Source organism: Benincasa hispida, chromosome 6, assembly GCF_009727055.1.
Source record: "Benincasa hispida cultivar B227 chromosome 6, ASM972705v1, whole genome shotgun sequence".
NCBI classification, from domain to species: Eukaryota; Viridiplantae; Streptophyta; class Magnoliopsida; order Cucurbitales; family Cucurbitaceae; genus Benincasa; species Benincasa hispida.
This window is the reverse complement of record NC_052354.1, coordinates 39068117-39077338: the sequence shown is the minus strand read 5'-3', so window position 1 is coordinate 39077338 and position 9222 is coordinate 39068117.

Genomic DNA, 9222 nt, shown 5'->3' with positions numbered 1-9222 from the left:
TTCCTCAATTTTTTAAGCTTCTATAAACACAATATAATGTTGTGATTAAAACCTTTCGATCTGATAATGCCCTAGAATTATTATTTGATGAATTTTTCCGTAATAAAGGGGTTATACATCAGTTTTCTTGTGTGAGTAGGCCTGAACAAAATTCAGTCATTGAACGAAAACATCAACATATCTTAAATATGGCATGTGCTTTATTTTTTCAATCTCTAGTTTCGTTGAATCTTTGATCTGAATGCATTTTGACTGCTGTCCACTTGATTAATAGAACTCCTTCACCTATTTTGAAATGAAAACTCCTTATGAATTGTTAAATGGAGTAGCTCTTGATTTTGCTTTGCTACGGGTTTTTTGGATGCTTATGTTATGCTTCAACTTTACCTATACAACGAACTAAGTTCTCTCCAAGAGTTGTTCCAGCTGTTTTTTTTGGTTACCCTCTTGGTATGAAGGCTTTTAAGTTGTTCAAGATAGTCAAACAAAAAATCTTTGTCTCTCGCGATGTTGTTTTCTATGAAAATATATCTCTATTTCTTTCACAAGCATCTACTAGTGAACAAACCGACCATTTCCTTAATATTGTCTTACCCAGTCCATATGCCTTTAATATGCCATATCCCTTACCACTTAAAAATTCTTCACTTACAAGTTCTACACCAGAAACATCTACATCAGAAAACCTTCTACCAGACAATTCTCCATCTACTTTACTTAATTTTTTTGCCTAATATTTCCACTCCAGAAAATACACTTAATAGTTCTTTTCCAATTGAAACTATTATCCATAATTTAGAAACTTCTTCCACTATCACAACTTTATCATTGCCTAATTCTTTAGACCAATTACTTCTTAAATCTGTTTCCACATCTTCCTCTTCATCCATCGCCCCACGTTAAAATTCCTTTTCCTTGTCTCCTATCCCTTCTTATGCTCCCACGTTAACACCACGTAAATCCTCTAGATCTATTAAAATGTCATCCTATCTTCAAGATTACCATTGCAATCTCCTTAACCAATCATCATCATCCAATTTATCTACGCATTACCTTTTACACAATTATGTTTCTTATCATCATTTGTCCTCTTTCTTTAGAACATTTTCCTTGCAGGTTTCTTCTTATTATGAACCATAATTTTATCACCAAGCCTTGCCTTATTCTCATTGGAAAGAAGCTATGAAATTAGAACTTGAATAAATGGAAAACAACAATACTTGGATGATTGTTCCTTTACCAAGTAAGAAGCATAACATTAGTTGTAAATGGGTCTACAAAGTGAAACATCGCATTGATGGGTCCATTAAGCGTTACAAGGCCCGGTTAGTGGCAAAAGGATATACTCAACAGGAAGGACTAGATTTTTTTGAAACTTTCTCGTTTATGGCTAGACTTGTCTCCATTCACGTTCTTCTTACAATCACTGTTTCTAAAAATTGGTATCTTGTTCAACTAGATGTTAACAATGTATTTCTCCATGGTGAATTATTTGAAGAAGTCTATATGGATTTTCCTCTTGGATATACACCAAACGTGTTTCGCTTAAGGGGGAGCGTTTGGTTTGTCGCTTGAACAGTTTATTTATGAACTCAAGCAAGCCTCTCGTTAATGGTTCGCCAAATTTTTAGATACTCTGATTTCTGTTGGTTTTGAACAATCTAAAGCTGATTATTCACTTTTTGTGAGAGGACATGGGACTGATTTCATAGCTTTTTTGGTGTATATTGATGATTTCATCATCCGGGCGCAAACATATAGCTTATCAATCATTTGAAGCTCTTATTAAATAACCAATTCAAATCGAAATATTTGGGTGCACTCAAGTACTTTCTTGAGCTTGAGTTAGCACGATCTACTAATGATATTTTTGTTTATCAATGTCATTATACTTTACAACTTTTGGAAGATGCAGGTTTGTTAGCAGCTAAAACTAAAATTACGCCTATGGATCTATTTTTGAAATTACAATATTCTATGAAGATTTACTTATAGACTTTGTTGTTTATAGGCGATAGATTGGGCAATTGCTTTATTTAACCATTTCGCAGCCAGATATAACATTTCCTGTTATAAGCTTAGTTAGTTTTTCTCTACGCTTTGGAAAGCTCATTTAGCTGCTGCACATCATTTATTACAATATTTGAAGACTGCACAAGGTTAAGAGATTTTGTTTAAACCCATAAAGAATTTTCAGTTGAATGCATTTGTAGATTCTGATCGAGCCTCATGCTTAGACACGCATTGTTCTATGACCAGTTATTATGTATTATTGGGGGATTCTTTAGTTCTTGGAAGTCTAAGAAACAAAGTATAGTTTCAAGATCATCCACCAAAGAAGAATACAGAGCATTGACATTGACATCTTGTAAATTAGTATGGCTTTCCTCTCTGCTCACAGATTTGAGAATTAAGGTCCAAACTCCATCTTTATTGTTTTGTGACAATCAAGCAGCAATCTATGTAGCAACTAATCCTATTTTTCATGAATGAACGAAACACATAGAGTCAGACTACCATTTCTTTTGGGATTTAATAACAGATGACTTTCTCAAGCTATTGTCGGTTCAAAGTTAGTTTCAATTGGCAATATGGTTACGAAGCCACTAGATGCTGTTCATTTGTATCAATTGTTATCCAAGTTGGAAATTATAGATGTTTACAACCCAACTTAGGGGGAGTATTAGTTGGTTTTTTATTTGGTATTTATTTGCAATTTCTGTTTCTTAAGTGGTTAGTTTGTTAGCCACTCTACACGTGTATATATATATGTACAATTATTAATGAATTAGAAAATAAGAAGTATTATTTTTATTCTTCCCAAATTACCATTATTAATTGGCGAATCTAAAGTTGAAGGAAATGAAAAAATTATACAATTTTGACCTTCTAAGATTTTGTTATTCTATAATTAAATATAATTAGATAAAAATTTAGTTTTAGTATAATTTAAGTAGAGGTATAACTTCTCATATTTCATTCGCTTTTAACTTTGGTATATAAAAATTTCATTAACTATCTTCTACCACTTTCTTTATGACAATTGTGTTACAAGCACAGACATAGATACGGCTATTCGATACAGATACGATCGGATACAGTGATTCGCCAAGTTCTAAAAAAGTAAGATACGGACACGTCTAAGGATACGTCATTTATATATATATATATTTCTAAAAAAAAAACGAGGATACTGATACGTTGAAGATACATTTTTTTTCTTTAAAAAAATCTAGGATATAAATAAATTTAGCATACAAATTAATAAAAATAGTACAAAATAGAATACAAACACTGAAGTACAATACAAAAAAACAATATCTAAGATATTGAAGTACAATAGTTAATAAAATTCAATAGAAAAGTGACTCATATTGCAAAAAAGAAAGAAGAAGAATATTAAAGAGAGAAGTATGAAGATAAATGAAGAACTTATTGTTGAAGATATTCAAATGGTTTATATTTTGGTGGACTTTGTGGGGACTCAAATGTGAAGATTGAGATTAGATGATTCTAGTATAGAGTTTGGTTTGTTATTATTTTTTTTTCTTTTAGTTTCGAACTTGAGTAGTGAGCTTTTTAAATAAGTTGCCTAATTTTAGATTGGGAACGATTAGATGAATTACCTGTCTTTTTTTTCTTAAAAAAAAAGTACACATAAAAATAGATATGTCAAATCGCGTGTCAGATACGTATCTGGGAAGTATCGGTATCCGATATGTGTTTGATACGGATTCTTTGCCTCACATGAAGTATCTGTGTTTCATAGCCTTTTATAGTATTTATATGTATGTATCTATATATATATATATATAAAAGTACTTTCATTCCCTTAAAAAAATTTGAAGCATTTGTTTTTAAAAAGTAATATCTTGTCTATCATCAATTTTTATCATTACTTTGTTTATTAAAACTTTAAATAGTCTTGAAACTATTTTGTTTTGTTATTTAAGGAACTTTTCAAACTAAATAGAGATAAAATTAGTTTACATTTAATATTATAATTAAAGAAAATATCTTTCAATGGTTTGAAAATGAAATGACAAAACTTTCTATAATCCAATTTTTTAGTTTTTAATTCATTTTTTTTTTTGAAAAGGTAAAGTCATTAAAGTATAGGATGGAGGAATCAAACTCTGACCTAAAGATCGATAGTACAAGCACTATGCCAATTGAGCTATGCTCTATTGGCTTTAATTCCAATTTTTACTTTTAATATGTTTTTAATAATTAATTAGTATACTATCTATAGTTGATCAAAATATATACGTTACATGACTCTACCCAACAAAAGGACACATAACCTTGTAATTGATTAAATACTTATATTTTTCAACCAAATAGTCACAGTAAAATAACAATACACTAGCTATAAGAGAATAATAAAAAAGGCAAATAGTAACCGAAAAAAAAAAATCAAGATCTTAGCTATACATATTCTTTAAAATAGATTTACTTAATAATTGCTAAACATACACTAATTAATATTCACCTTCATCAAAGTGGAGTTGTAAAATAAGGCACCAAAAGTCTAAAATCTGAATCTGGATTTGTTACATGCATTTCTTGTAACTTGTATATACTTCTTGAGATTCTTTGAAACTTAAAAATGCTTTGAAGTAAGAACAATATTCCAAGCTTTGGAGAAAATGGTGAAGAAAACTTCATTTCTTAATAGTTGGAGGTGAAAGTTACAAATACTTTTTGAATCCTAAAATTTTCAAAATTCGAGTATGAATTATAACTAAAGTAAAAATAAAATAAAATATTTGAAGTGGAAGAAAATAACTTTTTACAATAAAAAGTCTAATATTTTTAGATTTTCATGGTACCTTTGCAAGTTTAATTTGGTTGAAAACATCAGTTGTAATCTTCTTGTGATCTTGACTTCACTCCATAGAACTGTTGAATCACATCCCACATGGCTCCTTGGCTACTTCGTCAGCCAGCCCATTACTTGTATATCTTAGGAGCCATAGAATTATAGAGTCATCCGACCATCAATTTATCCACGACTAGCCAAATATCGGACCTCAAATTTGGCGATAGTTAAAGTCCCTTGAGGGTCACCTTTGGATGAAGGAAAAATGATAGATAATTCAGGCGATGATGTTGCTGGAGATTTGTTGATTGTCTCTATAGTTTTCTAAGGTAGTTTCTAGTGGTTTTACGATTGTCATAAATGAAATCTTAACATCTGTCTCAAACATGACTAATTCCTACAAAATATTTTATTTTCCTAATCTAGAATTTATTTACGAAATATTTTTATTTTCAAATCTGGAAATTCTCAGCAGATGTATATTGTTCGATATTTTCCTTGTTTATGTCAATCTTAATTATTTTGACAAAAACGGAAATATTTTTTAGGAAATTCTTTCCTTAATTGGCCACGATTTTTAAAAGGAGAATAATGGCTCTCATTTAGGGTTGTTGCATTTGTTCATCGAGGGAGAATATTTTTCTTTTTGGCGGCCACACTACAAGAATTATGGGCGACGTTAAAGGGCTTTAATGTCGATTGACAATCGACATTGAAGAAGGTGTACAATGTCGGTATAAAACCAACATTAAAGGACTTTAATAACACTATCTTTAATGTCGGTTGTCAACCAACATTAAAGCCCTTTAATATCGGTTTTAAATTGATACTGAAGCCCATAATCCATGTCTGTTTTTTTCAATTATTATCCTTTTTTGTTTAAATTTCATTGTCGAATCCATTTTTAATATTGATCAAAAAGTTAAAAACGACATTATATGTCTCGTGTTGGGTCAGGAAATGTCCATCATTGTTTTTTATTAAAAAATATAAAAAATTGTTCATTGTAATGCATGCTTGTTATATTCTTGCAATGACAAGCCAACAATATTTATCTTCGCACCTATGAATTCACTAACTCAAACCTGAAATATAACAATAGGACAAAACAATATTACTCTACCACAAAACTAAATACAAAGTTACCTGCAATGAAAGCACACTTCTATAATAATTTATCCACAAAGAAGAAATTAATATTTCCAATCCATTCTATAAGTTACTCATCAATATATGAAATAAATACACTTACCAACATTTGTATATCGATAACACACTTCATAGAACAATAATTATATAATTATCACCACCTCATATAATATTAATAATCATTTTCTCATTCACAAATATCAATTAGTACTTCCATGAATACTACACCAAATACCCCATAAACAAAAAATTATACATAAATCTTCCAATAAACATATCATAGTTAGATAACAATTCGTCTATCCACAAACCAAAGACTAATAATCTTTCTGATTCATTCTAAAATTGCATTATTTTACAAAAAACTCGTCAAGAATTCATTTCTTAAGCTAGCATTTACATTCTATTGAGACAAAAATAGAAGTACATTCTTACCAACAAATCGCGCCAATAAAACTTACCCATTGGGTTCGAATTATGTCAATCAACTCCTTGGGTATATGCATTTTTTGATATTGAACTACAAGAAGAAAAAAAAAAAGAGATAAAACTCAACATAAGTTTACATCATTTATTAAATTTAAGCTAGTATATAAAAAGTAAATAATTTATGTACGAGGCTAGTAATGGAAGTAGTAGGATTATGCATTATTTCGTGTATATACTTTTGCACATAGTACTCCGCATTCTACAAAATCTAATTAACGGGGGCATTGCATATAAAGTGTTGGGATTGGTGTCTTAATTCTTCCAGAGTCTTGTTATTTGTAATTATACCAAGTGTTTATAAATAAAATAACTGTTATTTCATTTTAGCATTTTACTCCATATCAATAAAACAAAGCTCTTATGGTTATCTTATGTAAACTTAAGCATGTATATGGGATGTACAAGTAGATCAATGCCTTAATTATAATAACCTAAAATAGGTCTGTAGTATAAGGATTTAAGGTGGGATACCTGATCCTTGGTGATACTACGAATACGGACCGCTTTGTATGGGTTTTTGTAAGTGTTGTAAACTACTACATATAGTAGATCCTAACCATTCATGTGGAGACATGCGAAGCAGGGGCATCCTATACAAAGAGTTTGTATAAGACCGGACCCACGAGATGACTAGATCTGTATATAACGTCATTGATACTGAGACTTACATCTCACCTAAACGACCATAGGTGACACGACCTCAATCCCGAAGTGTTTATAGAACTCTTGCCTTTGAGGGCGGTTCTTTGATTAGTATGGGTGAATGATCGGATTTCCAACTCAACATGCCTAACTTTTTGGGGACTTGTCTGATTTGGGAGCTGGAAACTCAATTACACAAGATGGATTCACTCCTCCCCGAAGTAGGGGTAAATAGATAGATTCATCCCTTAAGCGCTGATTCGGGGGCTTGAACATAGTGGCCACAACTTCTCTTGGAAGAAAGGACTCAATCATAGTAGGACTATGACTTTGTTCATTAGAGGATTCAGTGGTACTTAAGGAGTTAGATGTAACTACAGGGGCATAACGGTTATTGGCCGAGCTGTATTTATTGAGTGATCTGTGAAGGGTTGTCGCACTGTTGTTTGGTTAAAATGGACAACATAATATATCTGTGGTAAGAAGAGTTGTGCTGTTGGTCTTTTGAGTGCCTGACAGTTAACAGATGGTGGATCCCGTGACTAAAGGGTTTAATAAGTTATTCACGTACTGTTGGAGCTTCAAGCTATAGGTCCATAAGGTCCCCTTGGTAGCTCAATGGATTCAAGTTGAGGATCAGTTCTTTGGTGTTGATTTGAAATGTTCAAATTGACAAGAGGTAATTAAATTATATATGATATGATCGGTATGGTATATGAGATACATTAAGTGCCATGGAAAGAAAAAGAGCTATGGTTTATATGTTTCATGAGATGAAATATTGAAACTATAGGTTATATATTATGGTAAGTTAGTTATCATTTATATTTATAATAATATTAATTATTGGATAATTATCTCTTTTTCTCTAATAACCAATTGAGTGGAAGGTTATTGGTGGTTTCATGGTAACCGTGAAATAAAAGGAAAAATGTTTTCCTAATTTTAGTAAGAAAAAAAAAAAGGATTTGCAAAATTGTTGATTTTATTTTTCCGTTCCCGAAAATTGCTCACGAAGAAGTTGTCAAGTAAATCAGATTTACTAAGCGATAGCTTTGAGTTAGCCAAATGATTGTGGAGTGTTCTTACACGATAGACACTCAGCTAGATGATGAGCTAAACGATTGCATAGCTTTTGCTAGACGATCGCATAGCTTTTATTAAACGATTAGGCATCGACCTATACGATAGGTTGTTTCATCTCCCACTTGATCAATCGTTTACATGATTGTTCTTCCTCCTGTTTTTTGCCTCAAACCAAGTGCACACAGAGCCCACCCTCTGGATTCTCACACCAAGAATACTAAGGTAACCTTCTTGATGGTGTCATACTCAACTCGACACTATCGAGGTTCTGTGGAGGCCGTTCACAGAGTTTGGGGTGTTCGTTACCTTGGCGATCACTTAGTTTGAGTGTGCGGTGTTTGTGCAATGTAGTGATCGTGTTGGACGAACGTTCATGTGTTGCCGTGTTGCTGTGATCGAGCGTTCGTGATCAAGGAACTTGGAGATGAGTCTACAAAGGTTTTTTTTATTCTTGTCCTTGATATATAGTAAAACATGTTGTAGTTTTTGTTTTATGCATAATTGTATGTTTACATTTGTGATTGTAATTGTAATGTTCATATACGATTGAAATTTAGAAAGATCATTCCGCTACTCATGGAAATCTTAGTGTCCGATTTCCTTCAATTGGTATCAGAGCCAGGTTGTTCTGATATTCCAAATTTCAATTCTGTTTTGAACTTCTTTTACAGGCTTGGTGGATTTTCTACATTTGTGTTTAATTGTTAAGTGCATTTATGGATGGAGTTGATGAATGTTTACGAGTTTAATTATCTTTGTTCAAAGTTTTCTACAATTACAAAGTGTTAATTTGTAAGGGCCCCTATGTTTTTGGGCATAATTAACATGCTATCGAGCTTGTAATTGAAAGAGTTTGAGTTAGTCGAGTCGTTCGTGATGAAGTTTCAAAGCATGGAGATGCGATTCTCAATGAGGAAGAAGACCAAGAGTTGGTCGTATCGTATAGCCTAAGGTAAACAATCGTTGGGATTTATCTAAACGATCGTGTAGATTTTTCTATATGATCATGTAGTATTTACTAAACAATCATTTAG